Source organism: Pinus tabuliformis, chromosome X (genome assembly GCF_031772625.1).
Source record: "Pinus tabuliformis cultivar Carrire ecotype Pingquan chromosome X, CPIR1, whole genome shotgun sequence".
NCBI classification, from domain to species: Eukaryota; Viridiplantae; Streptophyta; class Pinopsida; order Pinales; family Pinaceae; genus Pinus; species Pinus tabuliformis.
This window is the reverse complement of record NC_142308.1, coordinates 1,346,121,517-1,346,142,603: the sequence shown is the minus strand read 5'-3', so window position 1 is coordinate 1,346,142,603 and position 21,087 is coordinate 1,346,121,517.

Genomic DNA, 21,087 nt, shown 5'->3' with positions numbered 1-21,087 from the left:
AATATTTGGTTCAACCCAATCTACGGTCAAGTAGTTCGTGGGCATCCCATACATGGTTGGCTTATGCATTCTTCAATAAGAGTTCCTTCTCCTTGGTATTTCATGTGTAAATTTATTGGTTTATATGTGGATCTTATGGTCGTTTTATCCTCGTTATTTTTTTTGTTTATATGTTGGTTATGTGTATGTTTTATGATAGTGAGGATGTATGGGTCTCATCATCTTTATGAACTAATAGATGATAATGCATCTAATGTGATAAGGCATCAATGCTTCTTAGTGATTCTCAGATAATTATGAGACCCCTATGCTCAGATTTGTTGTTATGACCTGTAGAATGCATATTTGTGATATATTTGATGAAATGTTTGTCATGGCTAGTTGGGGTCTAGTCAAGTACTTGATCAATTTTTTTATCAAAAGCATTGTCTTCATGTCTTTTATGAGTTTTGGAAGTTTCATGGAGTTTCTGGGCTATGACTGGGTCCAAGCCTTGGAAAATATCCTTCAATCTCCCAGTCCCTAACATAGCACTAGCAAAAAAAGGTTACACTCGCACTCAGGAAGGCTCATGGGGGTGACTAGGGCCCTCAGTTACTTAGAGGGCTTGTCAAGGGAGCACCTGGGGCTCTAGGCTAGTAAATGTTTAGTTCCCTCAGGGGTTGGTCATTGGCTCCTGAAGGTTTGGTAGCATTTGTGGAAGGTGAGTTTGGTATTGTCATGTCGGTTCCACTTCCTTAACTATACTTGGGGAGTTGAATCACATCATAGTAACTCCTCGTCACATGTTTACCCCGATTGGCTTGTTATCTTGGGTAAATGTGGGAGGAGGGTTTTACACTTTCACTACTTTAGATTTTCCTTCTATGGAAAGTTTTGCTTGGTGACTTAGTCTTTGGAATAATTTTGGTAAATCTTTTGGCATAGGTAAAGGCTACAAGTTCTATCCTTTATTATAGTAAATTATAGATTCCAAAATAGATCATTAACTCCATTTGACAATTTTTTCCGGTATTCAGGTATGAGGGGTTTTGTGTCCTTATGTTTTTATCATGCACTAACTCCTACTTGGACTTAATGACCAAATTAATTACATTTTATTTGTTTCTTTATGTTTCTAGTTTGCATTGAATCTTGCTTGGACTTTATGATTGGAATGAATGATGTTTTGTAAGGTATTCAAGTTTGGAAGGTTAGGTAGATCGATGGTCTTACATTTTAAAGACTCATAAATCTCGCCACAAACTAGATGACAATTCAAACCTAGAGAATATAATGTTTTGGGTTTGAGGAGTGTTGAGTCGATTTACGACTCATGTTGGGAAAAATATAACCCATGAAATTTATGCAAAGGAACAAAATCTTACCAAGCAATGCATATCCAAGAACATGGTTAATTTTGATAAGGACTAACAATACAAGACCACATTGCATCATAACTTCCACATCAATGGAATAACATAGACACATGGAAATTTTGTAAAGTGCCTCATAACCATGATGATGCTAGTGAATATTAGTTATGAAGCACATGGGATATTCAAACTCTTCCATAAGGAATTGGTGACATAGTATAAAGGGACTAATTTTATATATGGCTATATCATGGGCCAACATGACATTTTTGCATACATGGCAAAAGTAGGTGAAACTCTTGTTAATATAGTTTTTTTTCTAATTCCTTTCAATTCTACACTTCCTTCATTTCATGTTCTCCAACTTGCATAAGTTATTCTCAAGATCCAACCTTGAATGATTTAGTTACTTAACTAACTCAAACATAATAAAATTGTACACTAAACACATTGTTGTGACAAAATTGGACAACAAATCAACTCCAACCTTTCATTAACCAAATCATACTATACAACAAGAAATAAAGAACATGAAACCTATCATATGACAACAACTCAACCAATTACAAACCTTTTGACCTATTTACAATTGCAATATAAACGAAAAAATTGGACAACAAATAAACTCCAAACTTTCATCAACCAAATCATGCTATACAACAAGATATAAAGAACATGAAACATATCTGTCACAGTCCTTGTTAAAATTCCATGTAATAAAAGTTAATAAAGGAAAAATAATAACCATGGCTGATGGGACACTTATTCCAAGCTGAATGTTGGGAAAAATCCTAGTGATGGGGACCACTTGTGATTGATTAATGGCTAAGGAAATTGGCAAAGGCAATGGCTGAGGCTTTGGAAAGGCAAAATGGCATTTTTGGCACATTTATTTATGAAAATAATGGAATTTAGGAGAAAAGCGAGGTGAAAGGTCACAGGTTGCATGTGAGGAGGAAAATGAAGAAAAATAATGGAAAATGAAGAAAATAGAGGCCTCATTCATAAAAAGGCTTATGAGGATTAGTTGGTAACCTTTTGTCAATTCAGTTTTGGAGCTCGCTCATTATTATGTCTCTCTCTCATATTCTTGGAGACTTAGAGTTTTCTCGGAGCATTCTTGGAGGGTGTGAAATACTTGGACTTTTGGAGCAAGAAGGCAAGGGAAGAGAAGGAAAGTGCAAGAGGACATTGGGATCAACAACTACAGTGGGATTTCTTGTAGGTATTGAGTTGCATGTATGTTTTCCTCACTAGTTTCGGCATGCATGGCATATGCATGTGGGTTTTTTATCATGATCTATCACTGACATGGAGGATTACCTGGATTGACAGTGGATTTCCTAGCCTTTCCATTTCCTAGATAGCCACGGAGATTGTGGGTTTATTTCCTTATTTGTTTTGTTTTAGTTGGTTCTCATGTTTCCTTAACTTGGGTTGAGTTACTAGTTCCTGGGGCCTTGGTTGGAAAAATGCTCCGGAGCACTATAACAGCTTGGGTTGAGTTACTAGCCCCGTAGCCTTGGTTGGACAAACACTCTGGAGCCCTTGGTGGGTTGAGTTACTAGTCCTGGAGCCTTGGTTGGACAAAAGCTCTGGAGCTCGGCCGCAACTATGGGTTGAGTTACTAGCCCTGGAGCATTGGTTGGAACAAACGCTCAAGAGCCCTGGATGGCTAGGATAGAGACTGATATCATGATGGTTTTGTGATGTCCGGCCATGAGGTGGAATCACTATTGATGGGTTGAGGTGGATGGCCTCTGGAAGCCCTTGGATGAGTTTTGACTGATGTGTTCTATGAGATCCCACATTCATGCTTAGAATATGGGACGGGGGTTGTTACAGATCCATTTGGGCACATCAAATCCTAACATCCAAATCAATGTTTTAGGGCTCATCAAACCATAATTTTAGTTGCTTCATGCCCTAAACAAGTCACCCCTTTGAATGCCTCCTTCCCAAAAAGTTTCATGACTTGAAGACATCCAAAAATAGCCTCTAGAGTGACCAGCACAGGTAAGCCCCTATGAAGCTGCATTGTAGAGCAGTTGAGTCCATTGCCAGGGTGCTCTGCAGAGCACTTAGGCTTCCTTTCACCTGCGTTGGGTGAGAATGAGCGAAATTCACATAAGGTTTGGGTTATTTTCTTATCTTTTGAATTCATCTAGAAGGTTCCCTCACTTATCAACTCCTATGAGCTCAAAAATGGATGAGGAATGAGTTAAGGTGCATCATATCCTCTCATCCCTTCCTCCATGGAACTAATTCTAAGTATGGAAGGCCATTCAATGCCACCATTTATGACAAAACCTCCTTCATCTTCCTATAAATTGACCACTCATCTAAGCGATCAGGGGTTGGATTATGTTGAATTGTAAGGAGACAATACTGCTATGAGATTTGGCTTTGAAGCAAGTATTGTAATGCTACAAGTTTTTCATGCTTTTGATGTGATGTGGATGGGATCCAAGCTGGAGGAATGGCTTTGAATCAAACACCAATGGTTGTAATTCCTTATTCTATCTAATAAAGTGTTTGAACCTTTTTCCCATATGTTTGTATTATTTCATAATGCTTATATGTGCGAATTGGATCTGATTCCTTTCACTTATATTCAATAGATCATATGCTTTGATCAATGCTTTATTTTCTGTTGTGTTTACAGGGTACTTCTCAAGCGGATTAAGTACAGGAAGGAGAGACAGGATCGATACAAGGGAGACGAGAGGAAAGTGGATCTACAAATAGGTATTCTATCTTCTCATCTTATCTATTGCTTATAGGAAAAGTCTAAAATACTTTGAACCGTTGTTCTAGATATAGCTACTTATCTATGGAATTAGTATTTATCTGTAGATACAAAATTCTCCAAAAAAAATTGGTGACTCCACTAGGGAACTATCACCTTTCCTAGTAGTTTATTCACCTCCTAAGACATTCTTGTAGACCCTACTTGTGTTCATTGACTTTATTTCAACTCTTTTACATTTAATTTTGGTCAAAAATTGAGGTTATATGACTCTTGAGTGATCTCTCAGAAATTAGCGTAGGCTTGGTCAGGGGACGGTGCTCGACAGATCACCCTTGAGTGAGAGACAGTGCTCTGTAGCACAATTAGTCCCTCTTTGACCTGCGCTCATCCACCTTAGGTCAAATTCCCACCTTTGGATTGAGTTTTTGCCAAATTTCTTCTATTTGATTGCTTGTTGATTGGTCAATGAATTGTCTCAGAAAACAAGTTTTTTATCTCCTTGTCTAGCCCTACTTTTATTTGATTGATTAATGTTTCTTTAATTTTTTCTTTGTCATTATCAGTTTATAGTCAAAGTTAGAATATAGTTGATTAATCATTGTTCGAAAGAATGTGCCGTAAAGTCTTCTTTTCCTTCGAAACAGAACTGTCGTCAAAGTCTTCATTCTTGTTAAAGATTGATTGATTGTATGTGCATATTTCCTTTTTGTTCATCATAACATTAATGGATTCGAAAAGAAAAACTTGCATCGTTCATATTGTAGTTTGTGAATGCTTAAAAGGAATATCTAGGGAAATTGCATTAGATGTGCTCTTTGCTCTTTATCAAAGATCTGATTGCTCTATCCCTACTAGCTAAGATTTTCATTGTTAAATTGAATGAGAATAATGCTTATCATATTAGTTGCATTTTAGGAATTGCAAACATACATCATGTGGTGAACCTTGAAAGGAAAATTCTAAAGAAGATCAACTTAAAATTTATCTAAATTTACCTAATGGAGCATTGTCACCTAACGAAAAACATTTAGAGGTTTAGGTTAGAGACATGTTCCGGTGTCGTAACACAAAATAGTTGTCACTAACTTGTATACAATACATCTCGATTGTGATACCTCATTCCACGTACATGAGTATATCGTAGCTTGTCAACGTACCTTTGGGTATATAGGGTGGTGTTACAGTACGCAAAGTATATGGGAATGCTCTCACTGTGCGGTTTTTCATTAGACAACGCTTATACAAATTGGGCCTCCACGTACTTTCGAGTATATAAGGGAGGACAACACTAGGTTACTATCCATCCTTAGGTAACCGAGTTGGCCGCCTTGTACACTGTGATAGACTGAACACAGCATTTGGGGAGATTTCCTGCCTGTACTTCTCGGTTCGCCGGGAGGTATTCTGCAATTCACAGTTGCTTGGTAAAACTTTTGCCTAGATTATCCCTCTTTTGTTTTGTTATGTTACTTCGATTAAAATAAAATTAATTGACCGCAGATAAAATCCTCCACGCTCACTTGTTATTTGATCTTAAGTTGAAACATATGACGACAAATCCAGAGTCCATCGATCAAGGAATTCGTTTTGATGGGAATCCTAGTCCTTTTCCTCCTTTCGGAAATATTAGTGCTCCTTATATGGCTACATTATCCCTACCAGGACTTACATTGGATCGCCAGTATGGTTGTTTTCAACCTCCTTGGTTCAAAATGTCATGATGTCTCTGCAATCGAGTACTCCTCCAACTGGACAAAATCAACCTCTAGTTGATCCTAAAGTTGACCCTTTGCCTTCTTCCTCGGTTGTTTCTTCCTCCCCTTCTTCCTCTTCGCTTAGTGAAAGTATTGGTACTAGTAACCAGGTGGCTAAGAAGAAGAATAAAGGGAAGAAGAAGAAGAAGAAGAAAATTCAGCAGAGGGGCAACCAAGCAACCATTGCTTTGAATGCAACATCTCATGAGAAACCGCCCGTCAAGCCTCACAAAGTTCGATATCCATGCAAACTTTGTGGGGGAGACCATCTTCTTTGAAACTGTCTTGATATTCCTCAGATCTTAGAAGAATGGTCTTCTCGTTCACATCATCCTATGTCATCAACTTCTAGAGATCATGTTGGTGACACACCATCACCTAGTGGTTTCATGGAAAGAAGGGTAGAGTTAAGTTTCCCTGTAGGTTATGTGAAGGGAATCACCCCATTCACCTTTGTCCCTATCTGGATGAAGCCAAAAAAGTGTTGGATAACCGTTCTGCTTCACTGCAGCGACTTCCATCTGGTTATAGGAGACTCTCCCTTAATCCTTCACTAGTTGATGAATTGACTGACCAAAATCAACCATCATTCAAACACACTCTCTTTGAAAGTGAATCCTATGAGTCTATATCTGACCCAAATCAACAGGTCAAGGAAATAGTTGACCTAATTTCACCTTCAATTAATCGTACCTTTCCCAAAGAGAGTGAATATGATACCACTTAGGTTCTTTTCATTTCTTTAGATTCAAATGAGCTTGGGGGAAATCCTCATTTTCCATCAAGATAGGAGGAAAATCCTCCTGTTCTCGTAACTCAAAGGGTTAATTCTCCCGTTTCTACGGTACCCCCTCCAAGTAGTCTAGTCACTTCCTTTGATTGGAATTGACTGGCAAGATTCTGTCTTCCTTCTTATGTGCCTTTCCAGATCATAGTACAGGTTTGTAATATGATTGTATCCAACACTATTATAGATGAAGGTGCATCAATGAGTATCATTTCCTCTACTGCTTGGAAAGCGCTCGGTTCACCACCACTTGTGCCAATTACCTAGAATCTGTTGGATTTTAACATAGGAACCAGTCAACCATTAGGGATCCTTCCTCAGTTGCCTATTACTTTGGGAGGAAAAATCATTTATCTGAATGTGATGATAGTCCCAGACCCTTTAGATTACAATTTACTTCTAGGGCGCGACTATGTTAATGACATGGGAGCTATTGTTTCAACACTCTTTCGAGTGATTTGTTTCCCGCATAAAGGAAAAATTGTCACCGTTGACCAGCTTTCATTTCCTGGTCCAAACATGGCTTCTAGTCAACCATCATCCCTAAATGGTCCTTTTGTACCAATGGTATCATCCCCACCATGGGTTAATTATGTGGCAACCTGTTCCATGCCTACATCAACTGATGATCAATTCCATGATGTTGTACATTATGTACTGAGGGCATTGGAACTAGATCTTAGTTTCCTTGATACGGATCCCTTCCAGATCATTTTTCTCCCATCAAATGAGAACCTCTTGGAAGTCATGACCTCTTATGAGTCATGATCAAGGAGTATGAGGATAGTTCCTTGTCTTGTGTCAACCTTGTTAAAAAATGAAACCAAGGATATGAGGATAGTTCTTTTACTGTGTCAACCTCATTAAAAAAATGAAACAGGTCAATGAGGATAGTTCCTTGTCTTGTGTCAACCTCGTTAAAAAATGAAACAAGGAATACGAGGATAGTTCGTTGTCTTGTGTCAACCTTGTTAAAAAATGAAATAAGGAATATGAGGATAGTTCTTTTACTTTGTCAACCTCATTGAAAAAAGAAACAGGTCACCTAAGGATAGTTCCTGGTCTTGTGTCAACCTCGTTAAAAATTGAAACAAAGGGTACGAGGAGAGTTCCTTGTCTTGTGTCAACCTCGTTAAAAAATGAAACCAAGGAGTACGAGGATAGTTCCTTGTCTTGTGTCAACCTCGTTAAAAAATGAAACCAAGGATATGAGGATAGTTCTTTTACTGTGTCAACCTCATTAAAAAATGAAACAGACCCATGAGGACAGTTCCTTGTCTTGTTTCAACCTCGTTAAAAAATGAAACAAGGAATATGAGGATAGTTCCTTGTCTTGTGTCAACCTAGTTAAAAAATGAAACCAAAGGTATGAGGATAGTTCTTTTACTGTGTCAACCTCATTAAAAAATGAAACAAGTCCATGAGGATAGTTCTTGGTTTTGTGTCAACCTCGTTAAAAAATGAAACAAAGAGTATGAGCATAGTTCCTTGTCTTGTGTCAACCTCGTTAAAAAATGAAACAAGGAATTTGAGCAGAATTCCTTGTCTTATGTCAAGCTCATTTAAAAAAAAAAAAAATGAAACAAGGTGCCCTGGAGCAAAAGTTCCAATTCGAGACTTTTATTAGATCTCGTAAAATCCCAGTAGAGTCTTTCACTTGATCTCGTAAACGAACCTTCATTCCATCCACCTGATAGCCACAAGTAGTCTACTTAGGTGAATGTAATGAAGCTTGGGGGGGCATGCACCTAGTGGTAAAGTTAAGTCTCCTTGTAGGTTATGTGAAGGGAATCACCCCATTCACCTTTGTCCCTATCTGGACAAAGCCAAAAAGGTGTTGGATAACCGTCCTGCTTCACCGCAGTGACTTCCATCTGGTTACAGGAGACTCTCCCTTTCATCATGCTAGGGCATGTAAACCAATCCAAGCATAGTTTTTCATTTCAATGTTGAGTAAACATGAAACTGAATCCAAGCATAGTTTTTTGTTTCAAGCTTGTGTAAACATGAAACTGAATCCAAGCATAGTTCCCTATGGTTCAAGTTTGTCTAAAAATGAACCCATTTCCATTTTAACCCTCGTGATTGCCATTCCATCAATCTCTTCTGCCAAATGATCCTTGGTTTTTCTCCTTCCATCATCACTATCTGCTTGGCCGATCATACGCTTTCACTTGGTTGTTTTACCCTTTTTAAGGAACAATTGCAATGAGTGGTCTTATTAGCCAGCCTCTTCACATAGATCAACATGGTTTGAGAAGTTCCAACATCATCGAAACTAGTTGCTATCCTAGACACCACTCATTCCTCAAAGCGGAGTCCTCTTTAAGCTCTTTTCAGACTCTCTAAACATGAAAGGGTTGCCGAGCACTTGTCCTTTCCAGCTCGTTAACGGATTGGAAACGATATCTCTCTTGTATTGTTTTATGCTTTTTCGGACTTGAGAGATTAATTTACGAAAAAGAAATTGTGGAGTTTTATTTTTGTCCCTTTTCAAACTCTCTAAACATGAAAAGGACCGAGTTATATTTGTCATTAAACTCGTTAAACCATCAAATAGCGACAAATTTGTCCATCTAGACAAGACCGAGTTTCACCTTCGCTAGACTCGTTAAAACATCAAATAGCGATGGATTCGCCCAAAGGGTAAAATTATACAACAAGCATATGTTATCCTCCTCAAGCTTGATAAAAATAAAGAGGTATTGGTCAGCAATGACTGGGGAAAATGGGAAAAAGGGGAAAAACACTTTATGGTAGCAAGTCGCTCTTGAACATGACACTTTCACTCCATCACCGTGACTATCTGGGTTGGGTTATTAGCTTAATGGCTATCACACCTTTGGTATATCATACCATCCATCACTTTGTTTTGGGTCAATGCTACCAATTCACTTTAGTGTCGCTGATGTATTCAAGAGAAGTCATTAAGTCAAAATTCATCCTTTGCAATACCATAAACCTTCATTTTTCATGACTGCCATTCCTAAACCTTGTGTCAACAATCAAATTCCATCTCAAAAATAACTACACTTGTTTCGTGTTGTTGATGTGGGATACATCAAGGCCCTCCTGCGATGAGTCACTTCTTGTCGACATCAGCTCATTATCCAAGAACTTGACTTACAAACACCCTTTCAGTACCTTGAGGCTTGCATGCATCAATGGCAGGTTTCTCACTTCCAGCGATAGGCATACATCAATGGCCTTCGACCGAAAGACTTTGTATGGTGTTCGACATCAAATCATCCATTCACACCATGCAGAATGTACTGCAATACCTTGAGGATCATTATCATTATCGATGATTTCTCTCACATCTGTTAATAACTTACATCATCGACTGGTAATCAGATGGTGTCTTCCCATGTTCAACTTCAGATCACATATTCACATGGTTAGACTCGTACTTGAGTGAAAAATTGAACGAGATAGAAGACCCTAGATCTAGTTTCATCCATTTGGGCTGCAATTTCAGGAGTACTAAATCATATGTACAATGGCTTCACATTGATGGTCATTCCCATCATGGGTCTATATCTGTAGACGACTGTTTATGTACATGTGATGAAAGTTTGTAAGCTAAGCATGGGTATGCCTTCCCTCAGCAATTCATGTAAAATCAAATATCATGGTATATGTATTTTAATTGATGCAGGTCACCTTCCACTTTGATGCCTCCTCTTCACATCGTAAAGCATTTCATTCGACATTGGCATTTTTCCAACTTCATGCTTTAGGGAGTAGTTGTTACGGATCCATTTGGGCACATCAAATCCCAACATCCAGATCAGTGTTTTAGGGCTCATCAAACCATAATTTCAATTGCTTCATGCCCTAAACAAGTCACCCCTTTGAATTCCTCCTTCCCAGAAAGTTTCATGACTTGAAGACATCCAGAAATAGCCTCTAGAGGGACCAGCGCAGGTAAGCCCTTATGAAGGTGCGCTACAAAGTAGTTGAGTCCACTGCCAGGGTGCTCTGCAGAGCACTTAGGCTTCCTTTCACCTGTGCTGGGCGAGAATGAGCGAAATTCACATAGAGTTTGGGGAATATTCTTATCTTTTGGATTCATCTAGAAGGTTCCCTCACTTATCAACTCATATGAGCTCGAAAATGGATGAGGAATGGGTTAAGGTGCATCCTATCCTCTCATTCCTATCTCCATGGAACTAATTCTAAGTATGGAAGGCCATTCAATGCCACCATTTATGACAAAACCTCCTTCATCTTCCTATAAATTGACCACTCATCTAAGTGATCAGGGGCTGGATTATGTTGAATTGTAAGGAGATAATGTTGCTATGAGATTTGGCTTTGAAGCAAGTATTGTAATGCTACAAGTTTGTGATGTGGATGGGATCCAAGCTGGAGGAATGGCTTTGAATCAGACACCAATGGTTGTAATTCCTTCTTCTATCTAATAAAGTGTTTGAACCTTTTTCCCATATGTTTGTATTGTTTCATAATGCTTATATGTGTGAATTGTATCTGATTCCTTTCACTTATATTCAATAGATCATATTCTTTGATCGGTTCTTTGTTTTTTGTTGTGTTTACAGGGTACTTCTCAAGAAGATTAAGTTTGGGAAGGAGCGACAAGATCGATACAAGGGAGACGAGAGGAAAGCGGAACTACAAGTAGGTCTTCTATATTCTCATCGTATCTATTGCTTATAGGAAAAGTCTAAAACACTTTAAACTGTTGTTCTAGATATAGCTACTTATCTAGGGAATTAGTATTTATTCGTAGATACTAAATTCTCCAAAACAGGGGTGAATAGCTGAAGAGATATTTGGCTCAACCATTCTATGGTCCGTTGGAACATGGAAGTCCCATCCTGGGTTTGGATTTTTCATCATCGATATGAGGTTATTTATCCTTGTATTTATATGAGTAATATATTGGATTATATGTGGTTATATGGCGGTGATTTCGTAAGTATTTCTACTGCTATTATGCTAGTTATTTTATGTTTTATGACAATAGCTATGTATGGCTCTCATCATGTTTTTACTTGTAAATGAATGATGAATGTATCTATGACCTAATGGGTGAAATGGCAGTTGATGTGTTGAGGCATCAATGTCTCTTAGCGATTCTCAACTAAGTATGAGACCCCTATGCTCAGATATGTTGTTTACACCTGTAGATTACATATTCGTGATATGTTTGACAAAATGCCTATCATGGATAGTAGGGGTCCAGTCAAGGTCTTAGTAAAATGATTGCTTTTGAACTATCATTTCCTTGTTAATTTATTGGTCTTGAGTTATCATGCAATTATCAACATTGACCTGGGCTCTGGGCCTGAAAATGTGACTTAATTCCTGGGGATGTTGGCATAGAACTGAGAAAACGAGTCCCTGAACGTTGGCTTTTAGGGCTGTGAGAGTGTCTAGTGGTCCATGGACGTTGGCATGCCCATATCTTGAGAGCGTCCAGAGGTCAAGTGATCCGAATCGGATCCACAAAAGATTGTCAAGAACCTTGACTGTATCGAGTTGAACAAATAATTGAAAATTCCAAAACAGCGATCGAAAACACCCTGAACCAATGGACCGAGGCCCATGGAGACTGTGCGGGATGCCAAAATAGCCCCTGGGAGCTCCAGATCAAGAAAAGGAGCTAATTTTCGATGCACGATTAGCGCTCGCGCATCGCTGGGCGAATATGGCCAAAATGGGAAAGCCTGAGCACCTGGTCGCATGGGGGGGACTAAAGGACCACGGGCAGAGAAACGAATAGCGCCAACGTATGAAGGTGGGACCCATGACCTGAAAACCGTCGATTTTGATTGGGGCGCCCTTGAACAGTAAGAGGTTTTGGAGGAGAGCGGAGCGATCCCACTCAGCAATCGACGCGTGGCAGTGGAGGTGAGAGAAAAACCGTTGTTGATCACGTGCTATCGATCGAGCAAGTCAACCACACTCGACGTGCGTATGACATCGGATCTTGAGGAGCACAGATCAGACGGCTGAGATTGCACCTGATAGAAAGAAGCGGAATCGATAGGGAATTAAGCCGTGATTTAAGGGGATTTGGAATCTGTTTGACCACCACGATGGAGAAAGAACGTATCCATGACATAACCAAAGAAACGAATTGACGAGCAAGATGGCGTTGTTTCGATGGGGATGCGTGGCTACTTCCTGAGCGATCGTGCTGACGCCGAACAGGGAATTCCAAGCGTAGCTGTAGAAGGCGAATCACCGCAGGCGGGAGAGGAACAAAACAAGCATAGAGATCGAATGGCTAAAGCCATGAACAGAGATAGTCGAATTCAGATTCAGAGAGAAGGAATAGAGAGGAGTCCAAGCGTCCAAGAGAGACAGTGAACAGTGAACCCTGAGAGGAGGACTGAACACAGAGAATAGTAAAGCCAAGCAAAGTAGACAGAGGGCCAAGCTGACCACAGGCAGCGTCGAGCACCAGAGAGCTTGAAGATTCAAGCCTTTCCCTAGAGGAATCTGTCCGGACTGAGCATCACATTTGGCTCTTTCCACTGTAGACTGAGGGTCATAGAGCTGGTAGGAAGAAAAAGAGTGTGTGAACTCCGAGTGGCTTGGGGAATCCAAGAACCACCCTACCAAGCAAAATCTGCTTCAGGAGAACTCACATTGAGTACCTGTATTGTAATTTCTTTGTTGTAAGACACAATAAAACAAGGCCACCATTGAAGCTGGATCGGAGACGTAGCCCTGGAGAATAGGGTCAACTCCTTATTAAAAATTGTTTTTGTCTTTTTGTTTCTTACTGTATTTCTCTACTATCTTTCCAATTATTTTCTGTGTATTAGCAATCTGATCGATCCATTGCTTAAATAACACAGAACACACACCATCACATGAGTCTGTAATACATTTTGTTTAATAAATCTTTAACTAACGTCACTCATAGGATGATTATCAGATCAAGTGGTATCAAAGCTCTAGGCTGTAAGGTTAGACAAGCTTGTGTTGGTTTAGCTGTGAATGCTCACTAGATCAAAGCTCAAATTAGGAGGAGAGTTGGTGGAAACTAATCCTGAAATTGGGAGAGTCTATTCTCGGAAGACAATGTTAGAGGAAGGTTCTATAGGGTCAGACCCTCAATTCATAGAAAGTATCCTAGCTATAAAGTCTATGGTAGAAGAAATGTATAGGGACTTTAGAAAGAATATGGATGAAAATTCATCAGGTTTTAAACAAGATAAAGAAGAAGATGAGTCTCATCCCATGACCACTCCAAAGGAAAGGGGAAAGAGGAAAGCTTTCTCACACCTCCTAATAGCCCTGTGCATAATAAGAAAGCATCTTTGATTAAGTTAGATGTTAAATTTGATTTGCCTATATATGATGGAGAGCTAAATGCTGAAAAGTTGGACAATTGGATTAGACAAATTGATGTGTATTGCAGAGTACATAACATAGACTCAGACAAGAGTAAGATTCAGCTGGCAAGCCTACGCCTAGGAGGCACTACCTTAGTTTTGTGGGAAGGTAGAACCCAAGCTGATGTGAAGAAGCATGGTAAGACCATCTCTGTCTGGAGTGAATTTGTTGCTGCAATAAAAAAGCAGTTCTATCCATTGGCCTACATGCAACAAGCCATGATGAGTTGGCAAACTCTTCGGCAGTTGAAAGGGAAAAGTGTACAAGGGTATACTCAAGAATTAAAAAAGAGAGCATTGATGTTGGGTATCTCATTAGACTCACCAGAGACTCTTTTGAAGTACATTGGTGGTCTACACAGCTACATGAGGCATACCATCCTCATGTTTAATCCCACTAGTATAGATGAGGTATCTGTACAAGCTACTCATCTAGAAGCCAGAGGAAAGAATGGAAATCCAAAAGTTGGGGGACCATCCCAACCCACTGTAAGCAAGAGCAAGGAGAAAAGGAAGCAGAAGTGGAAAGCAAGGAAGGCTAACACTGCACAAAAGGGCAAAGCTTCATGCACTCACTGTAAAAAGGAGGGGCATGATGATGAGCACTGTTGGATTCTGCATCTAGAGCTGAGACCTAAGAAGTCCAAGGGCAAGAAGAAGAAGACTGCTACAGCTATTCAGAAAGATTTGGAGTCAGACTCGGGAGATGAAATAATCATTGCAGCCACAGGTATAAAAGGTAAGAATTCTGAAGCATCTACTAGTAATTATGCTCAATCTGTTATTGATGAAGAACATGAGAGAAAAAGACATGAGCTTTTCCATATTCGAGTTGTTTCCAAAAATCAAAAGATTGATACTTTGTTTGGTAGTGGCTCACAAGTAAATCTGATTTCTGAAGCAGTTGTAAAGAAATTGGGATTAGCAACTACACCTCATAAGAAGCCATACCCATTAGGATGGTTGAATGATAAAGCACAACTACAAGTGATTAGACAGTGCAAACTCAAGTTTTCTTTTGTGTCAGCATTTGTAGATGAGGTTGAGTTAGATGTAATTCCTTTAGATATATGTGGAAATTTTTTAGAAAGTCCCTACTTGTATGATAGAAAGGCTATTTTCTATAGATCTGAGAACAAGTATCTACTTTTTAAAGGAGGAATCGAATACTTCGTAAGAGCTCATAAGCTCAAGAATAATTATACTCTCATAAACTCAGGACAGATGAAAAGAATGATAAATTTCTGCAAACACTTCTTACTAATGGTTGTAAAGGAAAGGAAAACTGATAAAACCAATGTATTTGAGGGTTGTAATTCTGATCAGCAAGCTGATATAGAAAAGATTGATTCTGAGTATGATGTCTTGTTTCAAGAACCTCAAGGTCTGCCACCCAAAAAGTGAATAGTACATAATATTATTTTGCAGCAAGATGTTCCTTTGCCTAACATTGGGATGTACAGGTTATCTGCTTTAGAGAATGATGAAATCAAGAAGCAGGTGCAGGAGTTGCTCGAGAAAGGGTTCATCAGGCCTAGCACATCACCATGTGGGTCACCAATCATTTTGGTGAGAAAGAAAGATGGCTCGTGGAGAATGTGCATTGGCTACCAAGCACTAAATAAGATAACAATCAAAAATTGTTATCCCCTTCCTTGCACAGATGATCTTTTAGATCAATTGAAGGAAGTTGTTTATTTCACCAAGCTGGATTTGCACATTGGATACCATCAAGTCAGAGTTGCAGAGCAAGATGCATGGAATATTGCTTTCAAAACAAAGCAAGGATTGTATGAATGGTTGGTTATGCCTTTTGGCTTGACCAATGCCCCTGCTACTTTCATGAGATTAATGAATGATGTACTCAGAGCTTTTCTTGTTGATTTTGTTATTGTGTATCTGGATGACATTCTGATTTTTAGTAAAATGTGGGAAGAACATTTAAAGCATGTTAAGCAAACATTAGATGTTTTGAAAGGAGAAAAACTTTATGTTAAACTCTCCAAATGTGAATTTTGCAAAACCTCTCTAAATTATTTGGGTCATATAGTAGGGGGAGGTGAATTGAAAATAGATCCCTCTAAAGTGGCAGTCATCATAAACTGGCTTAAACCCAAGTCTGCTATAGAAGTGAGAAGCTTCTTAGGAGCAGCACAGTATTGGAGGAAGTTCATTTCAAATTTTTCCTTAATTGCAGCTCCCTTACATGCTTTGACAGGATTGAACAAGGTGTTTCAATGGGGAGGCAAACAGCAGAAAGCCTTCGACACCTTGAAAGAAAAAATTAGTACAACACCTGTACTAGCACTGCCAGATCTACAAAGACCATTTGAGATCCAAACTTATGCCAGTGACTATGCCATGGGAACAGTGTTGACACAGCACAGTAAACCCATATGTTATCATTATGAGACTTTTAATCCTGCAGTAGTGTTGTGGTAAAAACACAACACCCCCCATTATTGATGCGTCCGCTTCGAATAATGGAGACCCTTTCTATAAAAATTTTGGCTAAGCACCTTTTTGATTTTTATTTTAATTGATTACCCTACGCTTTCATTAATTTTTAGTTTTCTTTGGATTCTTGTTTTGATTGCTTTGTTAGAATCGATTTTTTATAAGCTTCCCATCGACGCTTGTTTCGCCTCATTTGGTCAAATGGTTTGAAAATGGCACTCCTTTGAAATCTCATCATTTATCTACCCTGGGTTAAAAATGCATAAAATGTACAATATCGCATTTTGTAAATAAATTTGTCCAATAACGCATTCAGTTTAAATATTAACTCGTAGAGGGTTTTACTAACATTTTTCATTATGCAGCCAAATAATTAAGCATCGGGACTTAAGAAATTCACTCCAATTTTCTAATCAAATCTTAATCTCGAAAAACCAAACATTCAAGTGGCTGTAGTTTATTTTTATTATTTTTCATTTATTTTCTAAGTGGCTGTAGTTTTATTTTTAGCTATAGTTTAAAGACTTATGTTCATAAAAACAAAATAAAAAAAATAAAAATTTAAGTTTAAAATTAAATTTTAAATTAATTAATATATTAAATATAATTAATTTAATTAAATTAAAATTTAAAACAAAAAAAAACATATAACAAAATAAAAGATTGCATCGGGAGTTCTATTCGGAACAATTTTTAAAAAACTCCGACAAAATTATTAGTCACCCCCGATGCGATATATCGCATCGGGATTTCGCATCATTTTAAAAAGTTATCAAACAAATACCCTTCATTCTCCCGATGCGAAGTGCCGAAAGACTTCGATAAGCCCTCTCCATGCCGATGCGAAAAGGAATAAAAAGCAATGTTTTATATATTTGGTTTAAATGATTTATTCCTTTAACTCTTACGTAGGATGATATGTTAGTTGTAAGATGATATGTTAGTTTTAATATTTTACACATATATTAGGAGTAGTGTAGGTTAATATAGATTAATTAGTTTATATATGTAATATGTAATATATTTTATTAATTAAATTAATTTATAATATGTAATATTATATTATTTAAAATAATATGTAATATATTATATTATTTAAATTAATATGTAGTATTTAATTAATAAATTTTAAACTAATCATATTAATTAATTTATAACAGTTAATTAGTTTGATTAATTTAAATTTAAAATATCAGTTAGATTAATATTAATTAGTAATTAGATTAAATTCGTTTATAAATAGTTAATTAAATATTAGTTAGTTAAATTAATAAATAGTTTACTGATAATTAGTTTAGTTAATGATTAGCAATTAAATTAGAATTAATTAGGGACTAATTTAGGATTTAATTTTTAATTCAAATTCTCATTTTTTTAGCCCAGCAACAGAATTTCCAGATTTACATCAGATTTGACCCATCAACTTTGGAAGCTCATAAATTGAGTTCTACTTGGCCAAATGAGGCCCAGGACGGCTCATTGGAAAGAGAAAATCAAGGAGAACATTTTGAAGGAGGTTTCACCAACAGATTTGATCATTTATTGGGCCAAAAATCAGGCAGAAGATCAGGCTCCGAATTTTGAAAACAAAATCATTTTTCTGAGTTTTATTTTCATTGGTCCAGGCCTCTTCTAATTGCAGATTCACTCGTCAATGATATTCTTGGCCAATTAAACCATCCCAGGCATCAAAAGAAAGTTTATATTTTGTTTTCAGTTATTTATTTAAATAAAATTTGATTGGATTTGATTTAAATACCAGCAATACCATGATTGATTTTGTTGTTGCATTTTAATTTATTTTGATTTCTTTTTGCAGAAAAACAGTGGGAAGAATATGGAGAAAAAGATCTCAATCAATGAGAAGGCTCCAGCAATTGAAGATCAGGAATTTTGAGCAAATAGAATTGGATTTGGCAGATTTCTCTTCACCAAACTTTCCTCTCAAGAATTCCTTCACAGACAGTATAAATAACAGATTGCAAAATGGAATATGGGCTGCTCTCCTCTGCAATTTTAGAGCTTCTAAAAGCACTATTGTAATTGGAATTTAGAGTTGTAGGAGGGAGGAGTGAAAAATCTCAGATCTGGGGATTATTGAGGATTTTCCCTTTGTATATTGAATTATGCATGAGGAACAAAGCTTGCACTATTGTGGCTCTAGTTTTGAAGGCAGAAGTTCAAGCAATGTAAAGGGATGTTGGAGACCAAGAACAGAGAAATGGATGCAATAAATTGGGATTTCTAATACTACTGTTTCAAATATCAGTTTTAATTTTATGGTGATATGAATGTGTCATTTTATTCATGTTTGTGCATTATTGTCAATATGGGTAATTTGTCTCAATCTTGTTATTATGTATCTCTGTTTTTATGGATTAATTTCTCATTTTGGAGTAACTACTTACTCTGAAATCTGTCTTATGAAACTGATTTATTGAATAATAATGTGTGTGAACTATTTCTACATATCATTATTCAATTATTGGATTTATTGATTTGATAATCAATATCATTTTGAGAACTACTTCCTGAATGTTGTTGATTTATTATTTCAGTTTTAAGGTCTCAATAGAATGTGTTTTGGTAACCATAATATCAGTTAATTGAACTACTTCATTAACTTGATATTCATTATAAACAAGACATATTTAAATCCCAATATTTTAGTTATCTTGCTCTTAGTTGGGTTAGATCTATATCTGCCTAATTAAGATAGGATTTAGATTAGTTTCTTTTGCTTGCATCATAGAATAATCTTGCATTTAGAGTAAATTATACACTCTGTTAAGTCCTCTCCTCATAGAGGCAAAACTTTAGTTGTGGCTTGGCTGAGCCCAAATCAGCTTAAGGGTCATTCTCTTGCCTGATCAGCAAGGAGAAGTGATCTGATGTCCCTGTCTATTGGTAGTTAAAGATACATTATAAACCAATAGCAATAGGAAGAAGGTAACTGGACCTAGATGAACAGTCGGAGCCACCACACCAAACGGAAAAGGAGCTGCTTTTAAGGTCCGGACCGGGTGGTTATCTCCCAATGTTGTTGCAGCGCTTTTCGAGGCATCAACATTTTTGGCGCTAGAAGGAGGGCCTGAGATTTTTTTTTGTCTATTGGAATCTTTTCGATTTTAATATTTTATTTATTGTGATGACTCCTCTTAAACTTCCAATTTGGAGTTGTATTCATGGACATGCATCTTCCAATACTCCACCCGAAGTGGTAAGACTCTTGTCTCAGGTAAAGTTCAATGGTAAGAGAAATTCTTCTGCTTTTAACCATGTCTTTCAATTTATTCAAAATGTTTCAAATTACAATTTTCAAGGAATTGATGAAGGCATCTTATGCAGAATTTTTACTCTTACATTTGCGGCAAAAGCCAGAATCTGGTGCAGAACTCTTCCAGTTGCTTCAATCCACAGCTGGGATCAATTTGTTACAATTTTCATTTGTAAATTTGACAGCTATGATTATGAACAGGTATGTGAAGAAATTGAATATCTACGTAGGTTTGAAAATGAGTCTGTTAATGATTTTAATATTCGATTTCATTTGAATTGCTTAAGATTTAAAGACGAAGATAAACCCACGGAAGAAGAATCATTAGATTGGTTTGAATATGTATGTTCTCCCTCTCCCATTCCCAATCCATATGAAATTAGTTCAAGTTTTGTTTCATCCCCTTCCAACATAAATGAAAATCCCAACACGGATGTGCAAATAAATGCTGATGAAGCGGTTTCACAAAGCTTGGAAAATATTTCCATTCAAATGCAAGAAGACAACAATAGCAATTTTGGAGAAAAAGCCGCCTTGAAATCTGAAAGCTACTTTGAAGTAAATTCAGAAAATCAAATCGCAAATCAGCAAGTACAAGCAGCAATCAAAGCAAATAAAATGCAAACTGCTGTACAAATTTCTGAATTTCTCCATGATGAACAAATGCCGAAATCAGAGCAGCAAAGCAGCGTTCTTCAAGAAAGCATATGCATGCAAAGGAATGATCTGCAATCTGAAATTTACAATGAGCATAATGCACAAGAGCTCTCAAACAGAGACAGTTTTAAATGCATTGTTTCAGGTTCACACTTTTCCCTTTATCCTGATATTTTCAATAATGGTAATATTTTTCCTCTTGATGTTAATGATATTCCAGAAATTAAAGAGGCTGATCTAAATGAATTACCATTAAGTTTTTATCAAGATAGAGAAACAATAATTGATCATTCTTTTGCCACTGAGGAACATGAAATTCTTGTCCCTCCTTGTTTTGATATATTGGATGAGATTGAAGGGAATTCTAGAGAGTCTTGTGAGGTCATTTATGATGATTACTCTGATATTGAGGATGTTGATTTCAATTTTTCTCAAGAGAATCCTCATGATAAAATTCAAATAACATCTGAGAATGAGGAACGCTTCAATTTAGAAATTATCTCAACTAATCCTCATTTTAGAGCAGCAAATTATCTTCATGATTTCACCATTCAAGAAATCATTCCAATTTATGATTCATATGAGGATCAAACTCCCATTCCTATTCATAATCTTAATTCGTTTTCTATTTCACAAGTTGGAATTCGAAATTACCCAAATTCCATAATTTTGGCC